Genomic DNA, 21,329 nt, shown 5'->3' with positions numbered 1-21,329 from the left:
ACTTCTGAACTCCCAGAGGATGGGCTGCTGTGGGCAGCCTTCCCTCACGAGCCAAGGGGCCTTTCCCCACCACTTTGGTCCCCTGCTCACCCAGGTTGTGAAGGGAGGGTCTCTGCACTGGCCAGCCCGTCAGGGAAGGGCCCCAGGAGTCTCAGGGTCCACACAGAGGCCCAGCCTGGCTCGACCTTCAGAAGGGTAAGTGAGCAGGCGAGCTCGGCCAGCAGATGCACACCCTGGGCCCAGTGCTGAGGGGGCTCCCCTCCGTACCTGCATTGCTCTCTAAATCGTTGAGAGGAGGCAGAGCTGATATTTGGGGCAGTTCCAGGAGTGGCGGGCGCCATCCAGAGAAATTCTCCTTTGACGTGTGCAGTAGGAGGGGGCTTGGAGTACAGACTGCCAGGCCTTCCACCTATTAACTTCCTTGAAGGGGCAGTGACAGGTTTGGGGCTGTGGCTCTGGGTCCAGGAAAGATATCAATGTTATTTAGTCACCTTCATATGTCCAGTCCCATTCTCATCAGGGCCTTTTCATACACACAGATTTGCACAGATGCATATATACGATAGAGTGCCATTGCCATGCACGATATAGTCCAATCATAGACACTCATATTGAGTACCCATGCCCATAGATACAGTCCACCACATGGGAATATAGCTCACATCCTATATACCATCTTGCTCACCTGAAAAATACAGCCTGCACATGAATGCAGCATGCACACATGCACACACACCTGTGAAGAAAGCATGCCCACATATGCAGGTAGGATAAACATAGAAATGCAGTGAGCTGCACATGGGCAGTCAACATACATGTAGTGCCCTACAGTAGCCACAAGTATGGTATGTGTCAACTTAAGGGATGGCCTGGTGTGAAAGGGGTCCTGAATGCCAGCTGCATGCATGTCTGCACATTGGCAAGTACATGGCATGCTGGAATGTGCCCACAAGTGAATGTTGGTTGCACATGTAGAAGACAGCCCTGGCACACACTGATGCAGCAACTCTGTGGGATCCTATATGCGCGGCCCCACTCAGCCTCCAGGCGTCTTATGGAATTAAAGGTGCCTCTGGTCCCTGGGGAGAGGCTAGCCCTTCAGGGGCCTTCCCGTGAGGACAGAAGGCCACTGGCCTCCAAGTGGCAGCCGCAGTCCTACACAAGCCTGAGGGGAGGGCCAGCCCACATTCCCAGAGAGATGGGATTGGATTCAGCAAGGCCTCTTGGGTTATTGATGTTCTGCAGGGAAGGCTGCCCAGTGTTGGAAAGGAGACAGGAGGGGGCGGGCGCAACTGCTTCCCATGGTCCAGACATCAGGACCCACAGGCCCCCTTCTCTGGAACCAGGAAACCAGCACACTGGTGGGGGATCTCTGAGCGATGGGGCCCCAGGTGCCTCCAGCATTCTCCAAAGTCCTCTCCAGACAGGTCAGAAAAGCTGCCTGTGGCTTACACTGTAGAAAGACAATTGCTGGGCCCCTTTATCTGTTCTCCAACTGCCCCCTCTCCCTTTCTCCATCCCCAGCACAATTATGGGTCGGGGGAATTGGGTAAATAATAACTCAGCAAGGACTCACTGAGCAAATTACTCTGCATACATCACTACGGTGGGGCCTCGCTTAGCCTTGTTATTCTCTTGCACAGATGAAGCAGCAGTACAGAGAAATGTAGACACTTACTCAAGGTCACACAGCTAGACCATCAGGCCCCTTGCCTGCCATCTTAGACTGTCACTTCCCCTCCTGTGTGAGTCCAGTTCCAATTTGGGGTGCCAAAATCTCAAGAACCAACAAGTCAAAAAAGTGTTGGTTTTTTTTGTGGTGTGTGTGTGTGTGTGTGTGTGTGTGTGTGTATCCAAGAAAGGGTCTAGAGGGTTTCCTGTAGGTAAAGACAGAGCCTACCCTGAGCACATGTGGACCTGTCTTAGGCAGCCAGATAACGCCGCCACCCCTTTACTACATGGAATTGATGGCACCTAAAAAACCATAGCAGATGAGTACACACAGATGTTAACCTGGCGTGGGTCTGTTTGTTAAAGGGAAACTAAGGCCCAGCCAGGCCCAAGGTCACATTGTGCTCTCTGGAGAGCAGGGAATCTTACCAACCTCTCTTAGGTCCCGGGCAAGAAGCAGCAGCTGCCTGTTTGGGCCCCTCGTTTTCCCCAGATATCTGACTCCACGTTAAAAAGATGAGCACCCCAGGCCTAGCTTCTACTCCTGACTAACTGTGTGACCTTGGGCAAGTAACTTCGTCTCTCTGCATCTCAGTCATTTCATCTGTGATCAGGGCATGCCTGTCCTGCCCTGCCTCAACCCACAGCTGTCTGAGAGCCTTGGACACTGTGGAAGGCTGTACATAGAGGCATGATTGGCGCCAGAACCTGGGACCAGAGCAGGTGAGCATTTGCTTCTGCTATTGGCCAAGGTCAGGAGGGGAATCAAGGGGAAAAAATTTCTAGACTGGTGGATCTCAAGCATAAATGGACATATAGTCACCTGGTGAGGGCTAGGTTTCTGCTCCCTCCCCTGATTCAGGAGGTCTTGGGGGCTACATTGTCACAGGTGCCCCAGGGAGCCAAGGTGCTGAGAGTAGGCTTGAGGGAGCTCATAGGCTTGCAGAGCTGGAGTGACCTGGGCGTCATGCGCTGTCCCCATTCCTACCACATCTACAGAAACTAAGGGTGCCTGGCAAGTTGGTGGCAGAATGAGACTGAAACTCAAGTCCCAAACCCTCCAGTCCTTTACCCACCTGAGGCCCTGGCTTCACCCTGCATCACTAAATCAGGCCCTTCTGGGGGCAGGTCAACCTTCAAATCCAAAATGAGGCTATATTCTCAGCAATGTGGCTGAAAGGGTGCTCCAAAGAGACCCACCGGGCCCTCTGGTTGGTCCTGGTGAAGCCTCTCCCAGCCATTTGACAGCCATTTATGATGCCTCTTCTATAAATCTTAGCCTTCATTTTTCTAGAAGGGGGTTAGATTTAAAACAGGGATGTTTGGAAGATTTTAAATAATGTGTGTGAAGCAGCTGGCACACAGTAGGTGCAGGGTCAAGGTAGAGAGTACTGGGGGACCCTGAGGTGCAGGATGTAGCTCCTCTCGGCTCCCTTACAGGAGCTGTGTGGTATGCAGGTGCTGGGTGCTACTTGTACACACATGTTGTGGCAGGGGGTGGGATGGGGGAGTGGACAGGCTTCCTCCCCTGGCCCCACCTATAATACACAGTTCTGTGTGGGATGCAGGGCTGGGTCTCCTGCCCTCTCCAAGGCCAGGACAGTGAACCTGCAATAATTCATTTCTCCTTTACAGTGGGAGCCTCAAACAAGAAAATAGTTAGGGAGAATGTTCTCCGGGACAGATTCAGTTGGATGTCTATAAGAGCTGGTAGTAGATGGAGAAGATGGCAAGGGCTTGGTGTTCACAGCAGTAGGGTAGCATCTCAGTTCACCCATCAGTAACATGTATGATAATAGTACCCACCTCTGAGGCTATTGTGAGGGGCAAATGGGAGAAGTAATGGGCATAAAGTGCTGAGCTCAGGCCCGTATTTATGGCTCAGTGAATGGAAGTTGTCAAGATTGACTAATCAGAAGCTGTGAGTTCAGTAGCTACCTCTGACATTTAAGGGTGCCTTTGTAGCATCACTTTGCCTTTTCAAGCATTGGTTTTTTTATCTGCAAAATGGAAATATGCCACTCCATTTGGAAAATGGAAGGCTGCCAATTCATAGGGCTGCTCTATGACAACAATAAACAGTAGATGACCCTTTCCACAGCAACTCCTGAGAACCTACTGGATGTGCTGAGGGCTTCACCATGGTCTGTGGCTGGGAGCCCTGCAGTGGATGGAGTGAGTGTTGTTAAGATCTTGGAAGCATCACCTGGCCAGTGTGGCTCAGTGGTTGAGCATCATCCTATGAATCAGGAGGTCACCGTTTGATTCCCAGTCAGGGCACATGCCCAGGTTGAGGGCTCCATCCGCAGTGAGGGTGTGCAGGAGGCAGCCAATCAATGATTTTCTCTCATCATTGATGTTTCTCTCTCCCTTCCTCTCTGAAATCAATAAAAATTAAAAAAAATAATAATAAAGATATTAGAAGCATCATACACAATCCATGAAACCTCTAAAGAGTCAGAGTGGAGGGCAAGGTGGCTGGGCCTGGTAGAGGTGCAGTGGGGGACCAGAGCTGGCGTCCCTGCGGCTAAAGAGACCCCCAGGTGGAGAGAGAGGCCTTTTGGCCTGAGGGCCAAAATAGCTGGTTCTGGGCCCAGCTCAGTCACTAGAGGTGAGGTTAAGTAAGTCGTGTCAGCTCCCTGGTCTCATGATTTCCCTTTGAAAGAGGGGGCAATGATCCTGCCCACCTTGTGTCTTCAGTGAGCCTCCTGCCATCTGGCTCTGGGGTGAAGGGGCTGAGACAATGCAAGTCTGCAATCGCCACTGTGTTTCCTATGGTTGCCATAACAATTACCATAAACTGGGTGGCTTAACACAGCAAAACTTGATTCTCTCACAGTTCTTCAGGCTGGAAGTCTGAAATCAAGGTGTTAGCAGGGCTGGTTCCTTCTGGATGTCCTGAAGGAGTCCACCCCTTTCTCTCCCAGCTTCTGATGGTGGCCAGCACTCCTTGGCATTCCTTGGCTTGTAGCTGCATCACTTCAATCTCTGTGTCCATCTTTACATCACCTTCTTCTCTGTGTGTCTCTTTGTCCTCTCCTTTTTTTTTTGTAAGAACATCAGTCATTAGATATAATCACCCTAAATTCAGAATAATTCTATCTCCAGATCTTTAACTAAATACATTTTAACTAAATACAAAAACCCTTTTTTTAAATAAGGGCACATTTTTAGGTTCCTGGTAGACATGAATTTTTAAAAATATATTTTTAATGATTTCAGAAAGGAAGAGAGAGGAAGAGAGAGATAGAAACATCAATGATGAGAGAGAATCATTGATTGGCTGCCTCCTAGATGCTCCCTACTGGGGATTGAGCCTGCAACTCAGGCCTGTGCCCTTGACCAGAATCGAACCTAGAACCCTTCATTCTGCAGGCCGATGCTCTATCCACTGAGCCAAACTATCTAGGGCTGGCCATGAATTTGAGGGGAGATAATATTCAACTGTAGTCACTAATGTTTATTTACTGCTAGTAAGTCCTTTGCACAGTGTCTTATTTCTTCCTCACTATCACCCATTTTACAGACAAAGAAACCAAGATCAGGGAAGTTAAGAATATGCCCAAGTCATGCAGCAAGTGAGGGACAGCTCTGGGATCTGAATCCAGGTCTCTGCTGATCTTCCTTTATTCCACTTTTTTGGAGCTGCCTGGGGCTGCTCATAGCCAGGAACCCTTGGGCACGAACTCCAGCAAACCCTGTGTTGACTCAAAGAGAAGAGCTGGAGGTAGGCAGGGGAGCTTGGAGGTGTGAAGGGGGCTGCACAGAAGAAGGTTGAGAAACCATAGCCCTTTAAATCTGTCACTCACTCTCTATGAACCTCAGTGTCCTCACCTGGAGAAAGGGACAGCAACACCAAACTTGTGAGTAATTGCCAAGTTAAGTGTTAATCATAATACCAGTTACTAAGAGCTAAAACATATCCATCCTCAAGCACTTTGCAAACACCTTTTCATTTGGCATGTGATACAGTCATTGCTTATTCCAGGCCACAGCCTACCTAATAAGTGACTTTATCATTAAAGAGCTGTGTGTTGTTGAACTAGCGACTTACCCTCATTTTACTTCTCCATAAAATGAGAGTCACATTAGTACCCACCTTCCTAGTTGTTCTGAGAGACAAAAGGATTTAGGTAAAGTGCCTAGCCTGGGGTGATGGTCCAGGTAAAGGATCAGAGGGTGTTTCCTCATTTGTAAAATTGGGATAATAATAGTGTTGTTGTTATTATTATTGTGTGAGGTTTTGGTGAAATAACCAGAGGAAGCACTTGGCTCAGGGCTTGTCCAGAGATCAGTAATTAAGTGGCCTGGTCTCGTGCCATCAGAAATGCAAGGAATTAAAATCCCAGCACCAATGTTGACTGCTATGTGACCTTAAGCCAGTAGCTTTGCCTCTCATAGCTTGGCGTCCTGACAAAGTGGGGTTGAGAAAACCTGCCTCGCAAAGCAGTATGTATGATGTGATATGATGCATAGAAACCTGTCACAAATGGAGCCCCAGTCATCCAGACATTCAAAATATGTCAAGCTTCTGTCCTGCTTCCAGGGAGAGGCCCTTAGAACAGGTCATCCTAGTCCAAGAGGGAGGATTGGATTTTTGCAAAGATGCTGAGAGGCCATGCTGTACTGGAACAGGGGGCTGGAGGAGCCTGTGGGAGGAACCTGTGAATGGATGAACCTGGTTAGGGTCCAGGGCCACAGAACTTGGAAGGAAGGAAGCAGGTCTCTCTGGGGCTCCCATGCCAACCTGAGCAGTTTCCTATAAAGTGATGGCATTCTCCATGCTGGCTTGGGCTGCTCCTCTGGGCCATGCCAGGCCGACCCAGGGGCCACTTTGCAGGAGCCATGGGGAGCACCATCCAGAGGAGCTTTTCCAGCCTGGCTTCCTCAAACCCCTGCCTCTCTAGGCTGGCTCAGGAAGCTAAGCTGTCAGTTTTCTGTTGAGGCTGTGGAGGGGTGGGGCATACTTGGGGAGCTGTTTAGGGGGTGTCCTCCTGCCTGCCTGAGGTTCTGTGGTGGGTGTGAGCCACAAGCTCATTGGGAACAAGGGGTGCTAGACTCTGGATGACAGTCTTCTCAGCATTCTAATCTGTGCCCGTGGGCAGGGCACACACCCATGTAGCCTGAATCAGCATGGTGATTCCAGACCAAGTCTGCTCAGTGTCAAATCCGAGGTCTGGGGGCTGGCCAGCTATGCATCCTTCATCTTCAAGCCTCGGTCCCCTCAGCTGCTAAATGGGGATAGTAATAGTGCCTGCCCTGTAGGGTTGTTGTGGTTAAAGCTGAATTGTGTGGATTCCCAAATGCATGTTTTAGTATCTCTGAAACAGGGTACCTGTTACAACTGGCAAGTCACAGTAGACCAGCCATGCCTTTGTCTTAAGTACACATAGAGTAGTGATGCATCTTACAATGGATGTATCTCAGATTCAGTGAAATATGGTAAGTAAGATAAAACTTATGAAGAATTCAGAACAGGACTACCAGGCTGGTGGGAGCAAGCCATTCTCCCATCTGCCTCCCAGGGTCAGTCATGGTGAGACTTTAGGTATTTCTGTGTACTTTACAGGAGACTTTGTGTTCTCTTCTGAAAGAATGGCATGAGAATACCCACCTCCTAAGGTGGTTATGAGAAGCCAGCACGTTTATGTGTGTATCACATTCCCAGCAGAGTGCCTGTATGGAGTAGGTGCTTAATAATTTGCAGCTCAAAACAAACAGCAAAGATGATAGCACATGGAGGAGTTAAAAGCACAGACTCTAGTATTCCAATTCTTGCTCCACCACCTCCCTGCTGTGTGACCTTGTACAAGTTTCTTAACTTCTCTATGTCTTAGTCCCACCATCTGTAAAAATAGAGATAACAAAAGTATCCAATTCATAGGATGGCTGTGGGAATTAAATAAAATGAAAGTGCTTAGGGAAGTGCTTTGCAAAAGTGTAGGCCATTATTATTTGATGAACTTTTAACAAGCCTCTTCTAGTTCAATAAATGGTAGCTAAAATAGACACATGGCTCAATAAAATAATAACAATACAGACCATACTGATTTTACAGATGGGGCAGCTGAGGCCCAAGATGTCTGTTGGTTTGTCCAAAGTCACACAGCTGCCTCCCCCCAGTGCCAGAACCGCACCCCACTGTCCAGGCACCAGCTTGATGTTGCCTCTTTGCCCATGTTAGTCTAGGGCTCTGTGATTCTTATGAGAAGGGGGTTCTCGACAGGGGAGGGATGGTTTCTAGAAGAAGCTGCAGCCAGATGTGGTTTCCTTCTTTCTTTGTGTTTCTCCCTATTTACCACAGTATAGGAGAAGGGCCTGGGTTGGGCTGGGCTGTGCCCAAGGTCAGCTGAGCTGGCCAGCCACTGCATAAGCCAGCACTTCCTGGCCTCCAAGTGTCTTCTCAGTGGCTGCTGCAGAGTTGACACAGCAACTCTCCCTCCTGAAGAGAGCAAAAGCTCCGGCTGGCCAGCTGGTCCAGCCACCAGCCAGTACCAGGGCCACAAAAATGGGTTGAAAAAGGCGTGGAGGAGCAGAGACCTAGGAGCAGCCTGGCCTTGACAAACACTGGCAGTGACCTTGGACCTGTCACAGTCCCTCTTGGACATCTGTTTCCCATCTTTGAAATAAGGACTTTGGGGCCAAAAAGAGCCTCCAGGCACTTTAAATGTCTAAGATTCAAAATTGCTCTGGCATTACTGATCATCAGTGGAAGGGACACAGTGAGAAGCACATGGCTGAGTGTGTATACATTTCTGTGTGGCCCTAGGAGCAAGCCTGAACCAGCAGCAGCTGCAGTTCATTCCAGGGTGGTTCTTCAGAGAAGGAGGCAGATGGAAGGTACACAGCCCAGCAGGTAGGGTATAGGCACTGCAGGCTGGCAAAAGTACCCAGGCAGGGCAATACAATGTCCAAGATGGCATATTTATTTTCAGTGCAAAGGTTACTAAACCCAGTTTTTCCTAGCAACTATCCAAAGACAGGAGATTAAAAGCTCTTTAAGCCACTTTAAATTTATCAATTTATGTGACTTAATTCAGATTAAAATTTGACCCATCCCACCTCCAGCAAATTTTGGATTTCTAAACTCAGAGGATCTTGAAGAGGGGAGAGAATGTAAATCAATAAAATCAATACTGGCTAAGGACTTGGTATGTGCCGGCCATGTGCCAGGCTCCTCGCTGACCCAGACATGAATCAGCTCTCACTGGGGAGCCCAGGCAGCCCCAGAAGAAGTGGCAGCTGATAGCAGATATGCAGCTGGGGCTGGACGATGAATGACTTCCATGGCCAAGACTGGGATCCTACCCAACTGGATCCCATAGGGCTTCAGTTTCTTCATCTATAAAATGTAGGGTGGAGTCTGTGGCCTTGGGACAAGTGTTATACTCAGACAACAGAACTAAGTGTGGCTGGGTATTGTGGTCCAGGGTTGTTTCTGGGTGTTTCTCCCCGCCCTCTCAGAGACCTGAATCTTCTCCGATGGCCTCAGGAGAAGGGAATTCCAATAACTTCCCTTGCCCTGAGAACCTTCTCCAGAAGTCCAGAGTCAGACTTCTACAATGGGACTACAGTAGCGAAACATGAGTGCAAATGCTGGCGTTGGAAAGGGGCCAACAAGCCTTTACACCACAATCTCCCCCAAGCCTCACTATAGCCTCCAAGGGGTTAATGACAGCCATCGTTAACCAAAGCATTCCATGCTGGGCTCTCTATGCACAAGTGTTCCCGCATCCCTCACAAGTGTGAATGGACCCACTTACAGAGGAGACTGGTCTCTGAAAAGAGCTGAACTCACAGGGAGATTGAGGCCCAGAGGAGAGTTGCCCAAGGTTGCCAAGGGAGAGCCCAGAGGACTGGGACTCTGTCCATGGTGTTGACTACTCCCCCTCTCCCCCTATGCTCACATATCACCCAGCCCTCCAGGAGAAAGGACAGGGCCTTGAGCCAGACCTTAAGCAAGGAACAGGGCCATTCATGCCCAGAATGTGTCCCCAACACAACTGCCCACAGGGGCACAAGGAAAAGTTCAGGACATCCTTAAGCTGACCACTTGGCAATGACAGGCCTAGGCCCAGGAATCAGCCATGTCCTTACTCTTCATCCTCAATCCCTAAAAGACACTGGGTAACCCTCATTAAGTTGGAGCTACACTGGGTCCACATTTTGGGGAGAGAGGACTTACATTTCTTAAGCAGCTAGCAGGCACAATTGAGGGAACTATAGTTCATATATCTGTAGGTGAGCTATTGTTCCTTTCTACTGCAGCTGCTTTACCTCTATATGGGGAAATGACTGTAGCCATGTGAAGATTGTGCACAGTGCAAGGAAAGGCCCTGTGTAGCTCCTGTCTGATTCCTGTGCTTGTCACCTGACCAGAAACATTCCCATCTCATGTCCATCATGTGAAGAAGGCATGCTTACCCTTACTTTACAGATGGAGACACAGGTCCCTCAGAAAAGTCCAGGGACTCACTCCTGGTCCCCCAGGTTAATAATGGTGCCATGAGTGGGAGCCCATCAGTTCATATGCTATGAGTTATAGTCTTGGAACTTCAGAGGGCAGCCAGGGACACACTATCTAGATGGAGACTGTTTCTGCCAGGGAGACAAAACCACAGATTGCAGAACTGTGGAATTATAGATGGAGGAGGCAGCACAGGTAGTGGTTAAGAGCAAACCCTAGACTTTGATTCTAAGCCTAGCACTTCTTAGCTGTGTGACCTTGAACTAGTGACTTAACCTCTCTGTGCTTTAGTCTCTTCACCTGCAAAAGTGAAGTAAATAATAGTACCAACTTCTTGTGCGAATTAAATTGAATAGATGTAAAGAACTTAGAACTTAGAACAGGGCCTGACACGGGAAGCTCAATGAAGTATCAGCTGTTTATATTCTTAATGATGGAATCATGATTAATAATGGGAGGGGGAGCCAGGCCTTGCCCTTTCCCTTTCTCCCTGAATCTTGTCCCAGTCTTCTCCATGGGACCCCCATGGCCACCAAAAATGTCATCTGGCTTGCCCCTTTCTGGTCAAGGTCTCCACTGCTCCCCATTGCCAAGCAGATAGGCCCAGACTCCTTGGCCTGCATTTGGTACATTTGTGATGTAGCCCCTACCTACCCTTCCACATCTCCTCCATGATTCATCTTCCTCAGCTAATTACTTCATCCACTAAGTCAGGCAAGAATTTAGTCATTCAATAGAAATTGGAGTATAGCTCTGCCCTTTCCCTACCTCTGAGCCTTTGCCCAAGCTGTGCCCAACCCCAAAACACCCCTTAGCCATTCTTCAAAGCCTGCCTTAAATTAAGGCGACCAGACGTCCCACTTTTGGCAGGACAGTCTCGATTTTTAACAATTTGTCCCGTGTCAAAAAAAAAAGTCCCGACGCGGGATAAATTGATAAAAATAGGGACTGTCCCGCCAAAAGCAGGATGTCTGGTCACCTTACCTTAAATGCCTTTTTCTTCAGGAAGCCTTCCTGCCTCTCCCTTTATTGTAAGCTCCCAGGCTGCAGACCCTGGACCTCTGGGTCATGCCCCAGCTGATGAGCTTGGCTTGTTTTCATTTTTGTGTTTTTCAGAGATTTCATTAGAATGTTTTTGGATAAACACAATGAATAAATGAAAGAATGAACTTCCTCATTGGTTTTCCATATCCTGTCCCCCAACTCCACCATAATCATGTGTTCTCCCTGAGGAGCCAGGTGAATCCTTCTAACAATATAAATCAGATTGTGGTGCTCTCTGCTTAAAACCTGATAGCCCTCCCCATGATGCAGAGGATCTAGACTCCTTTCCATAGCCTGTGAGCACTTCCTAGTCTGGCCACCCACCCACCCCTCTTTCCTCGCTCACTCTTCTCCAGCTTACTGGCCTCCTTTCCATTCCACACACTCATCAGCCTCTTTCCTGCCTCGGGGCCTTCGTGTGTGCTGTTTCCCCATCCAGAATGCATTTTCTCTTTCTCCTTCCAAGATAGCGTCCTTCTTGTCAAGCTAAATGGCATTTCCCCACTTAGGCTATTTAAAGGAGCTTATTCTGTCACAGCACTTGTTTTTTTAATAGAACTTATCACAATTGACATTCTTTTCAGTATTTATTCCCTTGTTTGTTTTTTCTGCCTCCCTCAATCACCTTCTTGACTGCTGGAAACTTACTATCTCATCTACTCTTGTATTTAAGGGCCTAGGATGGGGGCAGGAGAGGCTGGTGAGTTCTGTTTTGTGCATCTGTGAAAGAGAAAGCAGTGTCCTGTGTCAAAGACCCGCTATCTGCAAGACAGGGGAGGAATGATTGTGGGAGGTTTCCCAGGGACCTCATGCTCACCCCACCTCCCTGTGGGGTGGGGTGGGGTGGAGAGAGAGTGGGCAAGAGATGCAGCCTAAATGACGCAAATGCAGTTTCTAGTCTCCTGCCACTTACAGTCTAGCTGGGGAGAAGGCAGCAGACAGGTAGGTCTATAAATTGTCTAACACCAAGTCGCAGCAGGATGGTTTGAGGCAGGAGAAAGCAAAGGAAGAGCTCGGCGTGCAGTTCTCTGGGAAACTGGGCTTTGTTGCATCGTTTGTAGTCCTCTGAGTATTTTTTATCTTGAGGACACCTCGTTTAGGAACCAGGACTTAAAAAGGGGAAATTTCTGTTGATTAAACCCATATAGAGCTGAGCTCTGGAAAGAGCACACCTGATACTTACCTGTCCCACAAGTCCCCAGCCTTCTCCTCCAGCAAGCACCCCAGGGCTGCCCACCCATGAGGTGGCCAGAAAAGCAGCCGGGCAACAACCATTTGGCAAACCTTATTTTCCTTTTTAAACTGCAAATTTACATCGCATGCTTGTTGAAACAAGGGAATAATACAGAAGGTTCTATAGTAAAATAACTTATTTTCTTCTCCCCGCATGTGTCTCCTGAAACCTTTATTAATATCCTGTTTTGTTGATTCTGGGATGTGCATTTTTCCCACATTTTACATCCCTGAGATCAGGATATATATGGGAGCTGATGACAAGTCATACTTTTGCTGGAAGCACTCTATCTTTCTTAGCGATATGAAAAAATCATGGTGGAACATAGGATTCGACTTAGAGTCAATGAAATCTGGCAACTTGCTGCTGCTTTCTCTTGCTTGTTCTTTCACTTACTGGCAGATATAAATTCAGAGGGTTTCTGTTTCTCTTCTAGGGGATCATTTTATTCATATCCATGACCTTATTCTGTCCCTAGTGGACTGTGGCCATCCAGGTGGCTCGGCAGGCTTTGAATGAGAGGCAGCAGAGGTGAGTGCACATGATGCTGGCTCCGGAGCTGCCAGCCCTGCCTTTTCCCAGCTGTGGTGTGCCCTCTCTGTGCCCCCATGCTCACATGAAGGCACTAGCATATGTGTACCTGGGGCTGGCACTTCCTCCTTTCCCCCGACATGGATGGTGTGGCATAACAGGACACATCATTGTCCCTCCCCAACCAGTAGCCCTGAGACCCAGAGGATGCCAGGGAGTCTGAGCTCAAATACAAAAGTTGGGTGCAAAAGGTTGGCTTCAAAAAGGCACATGCAAACAAGGCACGAGGTAAAGTCAGAAAACAGGCTCAAAGGTCAGAAGAGGGAGCAGAAGGGCAGAAAACATGAACTTGAAAAGACATTTCCCTCAAAGCAAATAAGACATATTTTTAAATGTCAATGGAAGCAAATAGAGGCTTCTTGGTAAGGAGAAAGGTGAAGAAAGCCCAAGGAGACTTACCATCCTCATTGGCTCAGCCCTCTTCAAGTGAAGGTCCAGCATATCAGGAGTACCTGGCAGCCAGATGCACCTGCTGGCCACAGACCCCTGACTTCCTTCTAGCATTAGTTTCTGATTCAGAATGCTGCTGACTGAGCATAATGCCACTGACTTAGGCACTCTTCTAAATGCTCTGTGGGACTTAGTTACTATCATACAACATCCCTCTGGCTCTTATTATCCATATATATATATATATATATATATATATATATATATATATATATATGCCAAGCTGCTGGAACGATTGGTGGGGCAAGCCGAAACCGGTTTGGCTCAGTGGTAGAGCGTCGGTCTGCAGACTGAAGGGTCCCAGGTTTGATTCCGGTCAGGGGCATATACGTTGGTTGCGGGCACATCCCCAGTAGGGGGTGTGCAAGAGGCAGCTGGTCGATGTTTCTCTCTCATTGACGTTTCTAGCTCTTTATCTCTCTCCCTTCCTCTCTGTGAAAAATCAATAAAATATATATTTTTTAAAATAAAAATAAAAAAGGGTGGGGCAATATGGTCAACCACCCATGTCCCCTGCCCCAGACGGCTCAGCCCTGATCGGGCCAAATTGGAGCAGGCCAGCCAGACCCCACTGGTGCATGAATTCAAACACCAGGCCTCTAGTTTTACATATGAGGAAATGGAGGCTCTGCAACATACAGTGACCTGCCCAAGGGCACCCAGTGAGCAGGCTGATTCCAGAGCACCCAGCTTAACCAAGACAGCGGCAGCCTCACAGTCCCAGAGTGCTCAGTCTAGCAGGGAGGTCAGTAAACATGAAGCAACATGAGCACCAGGCTGGGGGCAGGCACTTTGTTGGGCAGCCAGAGAACAACCTTGAAGGGCCACACACGGTAGCCAGCAGAGTGGAAGGATAAATAAGAGCTAGCCAGCTGGAAGGAGGGAGGAGGTGGGGAGGTTGCTCCAGGCACAGGCACGGCTTGAGCAGTGTGGAGGCCACCATCAGCCAGCAGCCTAGAGGCTCCAGGTAGGGGTGGCGGGTGCTCAGCTGGTGAGGTGGCTGAGCCAAGCAAAGGGCTGAACAGTTTAAGCTGGGAAGTAATGCGATAGGATTGGCCATTTTAAGACCCTGTGGCATTCGGAGGAGAATGGTTTTGAAAGGAAGAGACTCGAGGCCGACAAGGAGAAAGGCTGACAAGCATTCCGTGAACAAGGGCAAAATGGAGGACACGTTTCCAAGAAAGGGGACATGGGCCAGCTGACAGAACTTTAGGACTCAGGGGAGGCATCAGGGGAGGCTAGGGTGAGTCCCAGTTACTGTTGGAGTTGTTGGGGCCCTTTAAAAAGGGATGGAGGTGGTGAGAGGTGGACCAGGCAGAAGCAGTGAGAGCCCAGGTCACATGCAGCTTATGTAGGTCATGGTATGGAGTTTGGGTTTGATCCTGACATTGAAGGTCTTAGGCAGGGTGCAACATACACAGCCCCATCTAATTGCGATGTGAAAAAGGGATTATTATCCCATTCAGACCTTACAACACTCCCATTTTACAGATTAAAAAAAAAACGAGTTGTACGGGTAGTAAGTAGCAGAGGAAGGCTTGAACCCATGTCTGGGCGACCATATCCTGCACGCTTGATCAGTGGAAGCCCATGGAAGGTTCCTGAACTGGGAAATGATATGATGCAAGTAGGATGGAAGAATGCTAACTAGGGGGAGGTGCCTCAGATTTGTTCCTGCCCCTGCACCTCCATGCCCCTAGGGGCAGAGTCCTGGCTGAAGGGCCAGCCTTTGGGCCAGTTAGGGAAGCCCTTTGCTTAAGCCACCCACCCAGTAGGCCATGTCAGTTGGTGCTCGGCCTGTCTTTGTGATTCTCTGTCAAATGAGCAGGAAGGATGGGCAAGGCTCTGCCCACCCCCACCCACATCTCTGGGAAAAAATACGGAGAAAGGCAGAGTAAATTTGGTTTCTTTGCTGTAATTCACAAAGGCCTGTTCTATGAGGAGACGATCGTGGGGCAAAGGGAGCAGGACTCAGTGGCTGGAGAGGAGCCTGTTGCAGGTCTGCCAGGCTAGGGGAGGCTGTGGCAGGTGTGACCCCCACTTGCCCTTAGCAACCGCCCACAGGAGAGGACGTAATACCATCACCTGCCTCTTCTTCTAATCCTTTTTGTCACCCCACTGCTCCCCTCCTGTGCCCTTACTCAATGCAAAGCTCAGGGATAAAGGCACTGCCATGTCTGTCACCCACCAGCCAGTGACCTCACCACTCTGAGGTTCAATTTCAACAGCTACAAGAAGCCCTTCACTCAGTGCCTGGCACATAGTAAGTTTAAAAAGCAGACACTGCCTCTGTGATGGCAGAGACCACAGTGGCTACATAGCCTCCTACGTCTCCTGGCCTCTTGCCCCATGCCCCATGCCTCTGCCTCTGCCTCCCTCTTCTCCCCTCCCCCTCCTCTATCTCCCTAGCTGAAGCCAAATAGGACTCAAACCAAGCCCTCACCCAAGCCTTTCACAAAGGGTTCCCATAGAGTCAGCTCTGCCCAGGCTCTGCTCCAGGCCAAGCTCTGTGCCAGACCTTCTGACTTATTCTTATCTTATCCTCCCGACAACAGTGCAATGGACACGTCCTCATCCCCATTTCATGGCTGAGGAAACCGAGGCTCAGAGCCATGAAGGAGTCTGTACAGAAAGTGAGGAGCTGGGCTCAAACCCAAGTCTGCACAGGAAATTGCCTCTTTCCCAGCCTGCTGGGGCATTTTCTAGGACTCTCAGTGAAGCCTGCTGGGGCATTTTCTAGGGCTCTCAGTTGAGGGCCTCTAAAGTATAAGGGGACTTTCCTGCATTTGGAGGTGATGTTTTATGAGAAGAGAGGTGATGCAATGGGTCATTGTCCCAATTCTGCTGTAGCTGGGAATTAGGGCTGTATGAGCCCGGCAGCGGGGTTGGCAGGACAGGGTCAGAGCTGGGGTGAGCAGAGAGAAGCCTGGCTCGTGAGTGAAGACAGTCCAGAGTGGAGCAATCTGGGGACAGGTGGTGAGGAATTAAGCAGGGCGGAAGGGGGTAGTGGCTATAGCAGGTGAGTGTGGAAAGCTAAGAATGCCCAAGATCCTCCCAGAGCCGGCAGCCTTGGAATGGCTGTGGTGATAAAAGGGGGAGATGCCGAGGATCCTCACCTTTGTGCAGATCCCCAGCCTGCCCTTCCTCTCACGGAAAGGCAGCTGGGGAAGCTGTGTGCGTATGGGGGAGGCAGCTGGCAGCCAGGCAACGAGGAGGATCCAGTTCATAACCTCCATGGCCTGCAGAGCACCCAGGTCTCTCCCTTCCAGGAAGCCTATGGTCCCTTTAGAGGCTGCCACAGTTTCTCTGCACCTTTCCCATCCTCAGTCCATAGAACTGACACCATGTATGCTTCAGACCTAGAAAGTTCCTTCCAGCTGCCTCTTTTCACAGGGAGGAGTTGGGCTCAGAAAGGTCTAGTAACTAGTTGCTCATGGTCACACACTGAACAGGTGGCAGAGAAAATAGACTCTGGGCTTGTGACTCACTCCTAGAGGAGCATCTTATGTGTTTCCATCCAGAAGAGAAAGGGGTCCCCATTTTCCTTGTGCTATGTTGAGGACTGATGGTGATACACCGGTTCCTGCACTTTTTTGTGGGCAGCTCCAGCGTCTGCCTGGGCTGCAGTGCGCCAGTCCAGCAGTTTGATTTACTTTTTTGGAAGTATTTTTCAGGGAGGTGTTTGGAGGCCAGCCAACAAGCCTTTTCTGCCACCATGGAAATTTCCAACAATGGAATTATTAAAACCTCCCGTGACCCTGCTCCCACCCCATTATGAAAAACAGCTCTTTGGTGGCCAGGCAGAGGGCAGAGCAGCTGAAATCCCAGAATGAAACGTGCAGAGAATTCCCCAGTGAGAGACTCCCAAGTAGATGGCTAATCAGACCCAAGAGATCCCAGTTTGGAACCCAGGCAGCCTCTCAGGAAAGGATTTCCAGCTGCTGTGGGCCAGGAGCCAGGGTGTCTCCTGAGTCCAGGGCTTCCTCCTGTCAGAGCTCAGGCGGTGTCAGCAGGGTGGGCAGGGCCTTGCACATCATTGGTGCTCAATAAATGCTGGTTGTTAAGCAGGTGCGTAAGTAGAAGGTAAGAAGGAAGGACAGAGGGAGGATGAGATAGGTCCCATTAGGAATCATCTGTGCCGTGTGACCTTGGTCAATCCCTTCACTCCTGTGCTGTCTGACTTTCTGTAAAATGGAGACAGTTATACCTACCTTTCAAGGTGGGTTGAAATGAGAAATAATGCATGTGAAGTGCCTGGCATAATAAACACCAGTGGCTTGATAATCTCCATCATCACCCTGAAGATGAAGTAGAATAGATAACATGTGAGCTTGGGAGACAGCCCTGAATCTGTCTCAGAAACCCCTTATGAACTGTGTTACCTTTGGCAAATGACTTCACCTCTCTGGGCCTCAGTTTCCTGATCCATGAAATGGGAATAAAAAAGGAGCACCTGTTCAAGGTTGATTGTAAGGGTCAAATGAGAGTTAAATTTGCCAAGGAAGCACTGCTCCTCCACCACAGTGTTGTTCCTCTCCTTCTGATCAGGAGGAGCAGGGCAAGGGGTAGTAGTAGGTCTAGAATGGCAGAGAGACACCCTTTCCTGAACTAGGGAATGGGTAGGATATTTTCGTTTATACCTCTGTGAGGGAGCAGAATACAGGATCCTCAGTGCAGGGGTTAGGGCCAGCTGAGAATGCCGCTGTGATTGACAAGCCTTCAAGGTAGAGGTGTCGAACTCAATCAGAGAAGGGGCCAAAATCTAAAATCCAGCCTAAATCGCGGGCCGAATGGTTTACTGAACAGTCATAAACTGTCATTGTGATGGAAACGCAGCGGAGTGCAGTGATGACAGCGCGGTGCGGGCCACATTGCAAGGCCTGGCGGGACGGATTTGGCCCGCGGGCCTTGTGTTTGACACATGTGCTTCAAGGAGACCTGAAGCCAGTGGAGCCTGGACTAGAGGTTCCCTGGGGATATATAGCTCAGGGACAATGACCACCACTCTGAGGTTCCAGTCTTCGTCTAACCCCTGAACTTCCCACTCTCCCTCTTCTTTCACCACCCACCTGGTCAGGAACGATCTGCTCTAGGGCCAGGTCTCACTCACTTGGGTGGGGCAAAGCAGGGAATGGGCTTCTCTGGGCCCAGATGTGTCCCATTTAGGCAACAGGAGCTAAGGGTCAGTTGATGTGAACGAGCAGGCAGTAACGGGGAAGCATGCATTTCAGAAAAATTAAGGGCTTGACTTCTGGAACCTGGCAGAGCTGGGTTCCAGTCCTGCCTTCCCAGCTGTGCATCCTGGGCAAGCTACCCAAGCCTCAGGCTCCTCATCTGTAAAATGGGCATAATCAGCCTTTTCCAGTTTGGCTCAGTGGATAGTTTTATCCTGTGGATGGAAAGATCCCAGGTTTGATTCCAGGCAAGGGTATGTACCTTGGTTGTGTGCATATACCTAGTAGGGGGTGTGCAGGAGGTACTGATTTATGTTGTGCTCTCATTGATGTTTCTAACGCTCTATCCTTCTCCCTTCCTCTCTGTAAAAAAATCAATAAATATTTTTTAAATGGGCATGACTGGTTGGCTGTGAGGATGAAATGAAACAGTGTATATAAACACTGCAGGGTATACTACCTGGTAAGGGCCTGCACTCATTTACCCACTCAACTATGTGCTGAGCATCTACCATGTGCCAGCATTATTGGGGGGGGAGTAGTTATGGTGAACAAACAAGGCAATCTTCAGTCTAGGGTGATCAACATGCCCTGGTTTGCACAGGACATTCCCGGTTTTAGCACTAGAAGTCCTGCATCCCAGAACACCCCTCATTCTCAGGCAAACCAGAATAGCTGGTCACCCTCAAACAGTCGGTGCCCTTATGGAGTTTAAAGTTTAGTGGAGAGAGACAGATAGGTAAATATGTAACAGTCATGGTATAAATAAAGGTGTTATTTAAATAATAACACCAAGTAAAGGAGTGGCTTGTTATTTTGGTGGGGTGATCAGGACGGGCCTCTCCAAGGAGGTGACATTTGAGCAAAGACCTCAAGAGATCAGGGAGTGAGACATGTACATCTGGGGAAAGCACTCCAGGCAGAGCTGACAGTATAGGCAAAAAGCCCTGAAGTGGGACATTGTAGGAACAGAAAAGGGGATAGGGTCAGTTGAAAAAGGTTGGCCAGTCAAATTAATGGGGTCTCCCTTCAAAAGTAAGCAATATAAGTGCCAAGTCAAGTTAGCCTAAGAAAACATTATGCTTTGGCTAACCTAACAGGAAAATAAAAAAGGTATGGCTATATCCCAGTGCTCAAATAAGGTCTCTTCATTACTCAGTTTGCATGTATGTTACCTTCATTTTTAGGAAGGTCCCAGCTTGTATCTGTGTTATCTTCATTTTTAGGAAGGTCCCAACAGCCCCACGCAGACCTCTTAGCCATCTATAACTGCAGCAAAACGACATGCTCTTTTCTGGGGTCCAGGCATGGTTAAGTGGCAGCAGTATGAGGTCTAATGTGGCTGGAGCAGAGAGTTGGTAGATAAAGATGTGGAAGAGGAAGGGGGCAGGAGAAGGAGCAGGGCAAGAGCACCAGGATCTGGCCTTGTAGATTTCAATGACTTTAGATTTGGTTCTGAGTGTGCTAGAAGCCACTGGAAGATTTTAAGCAGGGAATTGGCATGATCCAATTTATGTTTTAGGAATATCAATCTTGTTGGTGTGTGGAGAATGTGTTATAGGAAGCTGGGGACAGCAGGGAGAACAACTAGGAGGCAAGTGCAATCACCCAGAGATGAAGAGAAGGGAATGGACTTGAGGATGACTTAGGACAAAGCCTGGACCGTGCTTTGGGTCTGGGTAGGGGTAGGAATACAGGCAAGAACTTGGGTCTCAGCCTCGAAGGAACTGGGATATGGGAAGGAGTCAGGGACAAGGCAGCAAGTCCCTAGAGTTGGAGCCTATTTGCATAGATAATACAAGCCCCCTGAGCCACAAGGGACCAGTTAGGAACCAGCTGAGCCCAGAGCCTGAAGCCTGAAGTTTTCAGGTGGGTCCAAATGGCCCCATCTCTGAGAAAAGAAGTGTGGGAGGGCAGGGAGCCTACCAGCAACCATGGAAGACCCAGAATTGAGGGAGCCTCCTATTTTAGCCATGGTTATTCCTCATTCCTTCAGTCCTTAGTGCAGTGGCTCTCAACCTTTCTAATGCCGCAACCCTTTAATATAGTTCCTCATGTTGTGGTGACCCCCAACCATAAAATTGTTTTTGTTGCTACTTCATAACTTTTATTTTGCTACTGTTAATGAATTGTAATGTAAATATCTGTGTTTTCTGATGATCTTAGGTGACCCTGTTAGTTGAGAACCGCTGCTGTAGAGCCTCAACTGAACCACCAGACTGGGCTAAGTCCTGGGCCACTTCTAGAATGGGTCTAGTTTTATATGTCCAAGCAGATAAGGTTCCTGACCAGGCTTCTGGTATGGCCATCTCCAGGTATAGCTAAGTTAAGCCTCCGAGGACATATACCTGGGGGCAGAAGGGACTCAGTTCTCCATGCACCATTCTAGGGATGTGTCCATGCCCAAATCTGGCAGCTGATGAACGGAAGGCTAAGGCACAGAGAATCTAGGCGAGTTGGCTGTATTTGGGAGCATGGCTGGGCTCAAGGTCATCTATGAGACACCCTTTTGGGGACTCAGCACTTTCATACATGTCAACAGCATCTCTTCTATTACAACAATTTTGCAGGTGGGACGGAGGGTGTGTTGCTTTTCCCACTTTCCAGATGAAGAAACTGAGGGTGAGAAAGGTCTCTATGACATCTGTTACGTAAAAGGTTCCCAGAGGTTTGAAATCAACAAAGTGATTATCACCTC

General features: G+C 49.0%; 1 protein-coding gene across 11 annotated transcripts in view; it reads left to right on the top strand.

Moving 5' to 3' along the window:
• ATP2B2 (ATPase plasma membrane Ca2+ transporting 2) overlaps positions 1-21,329 on the top strand; it is a 363,792-nt gene that overhangs the window by 185,545 nt on the left and 156,918 nt on the right. The gene's annotated exons all lie outside the window — the stretch shown is intronic.

Source organism: Pipistrellus kuhlii, unplaced genomic scaffold (genome assembly GCF_014108245.1).
Source record: "Pipistrellus kuhlii isolate mPipKuh1 unplaced genomic scaffold, mPipKuh1.p scaffold_m20_p_11, whole genome shotgun sequence".
Classification (NCBI taxonomy): Eukaryota; Metazoa; Chordata; class Mammalia; order Chiroptera; family Vespertilionidae; genus Pipistrellus; species Pipistrellus kuhlii.
The sequence above is the reverse complement of the archived record's forward strand: the minus strand, read 5'-3'. Positions and strand labels throughout refer to the sequence as shown.